This window comes from Indicator indicator, chromosome 8 (genome assembly GCF_027791375.1).
Source record: "Indicator indicator isolate 239-I01 chromosome 8, UM_Iind_1.1, whole genome shotgun sequence".
In the NCBI taxonomy this organism is placed as follows: Eukaryota; Metazoa; Chordata; class Aves; order Piciformes; family Indicatoridae; genus Indicator; species Indicator indicator.
This window is the reverse complement of record NC_072017.1, coordinates 24,908,135-24,910,543: the sequence shown is the minus strand read 5'-3', so window position 1 is coordinate 24,910,543 and position 2,409 is coordinate 24,908,135.

Genomic DNA, 2,409 nt, shown 5'->3' with positions numbered 1-2,409 from the left:
ATTTTCCCACGGGAAGTAAGAGGATAGTGCAGAATGGTAGTATCCCCAGTTACACTTGCTGCAGATCACAGAGCAACTGTAAGCATGCCCTGGCGTCAGAGGATCTGCAGTGCCTATGGGCATCATGGAGTGGGTGGCCCCCAATAATAATAATAATACTTTTTCTGTCTTTATCTGCACAAGGCGTAGGAAGAAAGAAAATTAGCTGTAAATTTGATGCCAGAGTCAATTTGCCCTGTTTCTTTCTAGAAACATCTCAATTTTAAAAAGTGATTTTGATTGCAACAGGCTGAGTGGCTTTGCTTATAGTTAGTTGGAAATGCAGCCATGGACCCCCAGTATCATGATCAGTTTGGCAAGAAGGTGGTAGGCAAGAATTATGCTTTCTCCAGGAGGAATTAATTGTGCTACTTTTGAAGTGGGGAAGGAGAGTCCTCCTTTCCACAGATAGAGAAGGGCTACTTCCCCAGTGATCTTCAGGAAAAGCAAAGACACAAAACTGGGTTAGGCAAAAAAAGAAAAAAAAATGTACTGACCCACTGCAGGGATGCTCTGAAAATAAATTAGGGCAACCATGGAAAACAGCTGTAGACAGGCAGAATTTAGCAAGAGGCCATGAAGTATGTGTTTCCCAGCATCAGGATCTGGCACTAGACAAGCAGGAAGGATGGGAAGAGTTTTATCCTCATGTTTAGTCTCTCTCAACAGAGCTTCTCGGATCATGAGTATCCATCCCAGCATTACTGTTGCCTCCAAGTCCAAGTGGTGGCTCTAGAGCCAAACCATGGGCCCAGAACCCCAGAACTGCCTCTGACAGCTTCGAGTAGCTCCTGAACCCTGCTGGGAGCTGAGTTTTACCTTTACACAGCCATGCTCCTGCCAGGACCATGAGCTTTCCTCCCTGTCCTTTGCTTTGTTTGTTTGGCTCTACCAGCCAACACTGCATTTTTTTCTCTACCTAGAGATGATTTCATGCTCACAAGGGCATTTAACTGAAACCTGGTGAAGGTTTGTTAGGACTCAAAGATGATTTTGCCCCTGCTTGTCTGTTACTAATAGGAAAGATGGCAACTGAGCCTTTGCTATCTGTAGTTTGAGTAAGTAGTAAATTTGGTAATTTAGTGCAGGGACTCCACGCTGGCTCAGTTCTATCCAAGCAGGAGTATGGTTATATTCACAGGGCCATCCAAAAGTGAAGGTGTTGTTCTTGTGAGGGCTCTCCACAATAAAGAAGAGAATAAAGGCTATGAAACTGATTGCCCCATGGCCCACTTTTCATTTCAAATGCTTTTCTTTCTCTCCATAGGTATGAAGTAATAACTTACCACCTGCTTTAGAGGTAGCGGCTACAACCTGAGAACGTGGGAGTGACTGTTCTCAGGCCCCCAAAGCGTGCTGGAGTTCTCAGTGCTGTATAAAAACAGTGGCACTTTAAAACCTCTGAACCCTTGGGCACAGTGCATCACTGGCATTCGTTAAGGTAAGGTTACACAACTCAGGAGATCTGAGCGTCCACGGCCTCCGTCAGTCTGCCTCGTGGCTCCGCTGTAGTATGTATTCCCTCTGCATCCCCCCTGCAGCAGTGGTGGAAATTTTCAGGCATATTTCTTTGAGCTCCAGGAACAAAGCTTGGTTGAGAATCCTGAAGAAGGTGGTGTTTAGGATCCGGCCAAACGTATACAGCAAGGGAAACAAAGCACGGCAGGAAGGTGGCAGCGTTGCTCTGACTAACCAGTGGGTCACAGGCTTTTGCATCCTCCAATAGGGAAAGACGCTTATTTAATGGCAAGAAGGTTAATCTCGGTTTCGTGCAGAGCTGGATGAAACAACAGGTTCTGTCTGATGCCGAAACGACGCGGAGCAAAACCACAGCTTTTGCTGTTTCTCCACGGGGTGAGCAGTAAGCTGTGCTCTGTGAGCTCAGAGGCATACAGACCTCAATCGCACCAAGCTCAGGACGAGATTCCGGGGCGGGGGTTTCTGTCAATACACTGCAGTCCCGGGGAAGCGCCGGAGCCACGGTGCAGGAGCCGCAACCTGCGAAGCTCAGGCCGGCGGCGGGGACCCTTCCTACAGAAGCGACGCAGCCGGTGTTGGATAGGCGGGGGTTCCCTGACCGGCCAGTGCATACTGATCACCCGGTAGAGGCCGGCTCCCCCCGGGGCGCTGCCGGGGCGGGTAGTGCACGCGTCCCGCCCTCGGCGGGGCGGTGGCGGCGGCTACGTGCTGGGGGCGGTGCGGTACGGCTGCCAGTGCCGGCGCGGAGCCGCCGGCAGCTTGGAGTCTGCCGCCGCGGCGGCGGTGGTGGTGGTGGTGGTGGCGGCGGCGACGCGCAGCGCGGCCGCGCCCATGGCGAGCAGCAGCGGCGGCAGGTAGGGACGGGCGGGACGGGGGCCCGCTCTCCCGGTC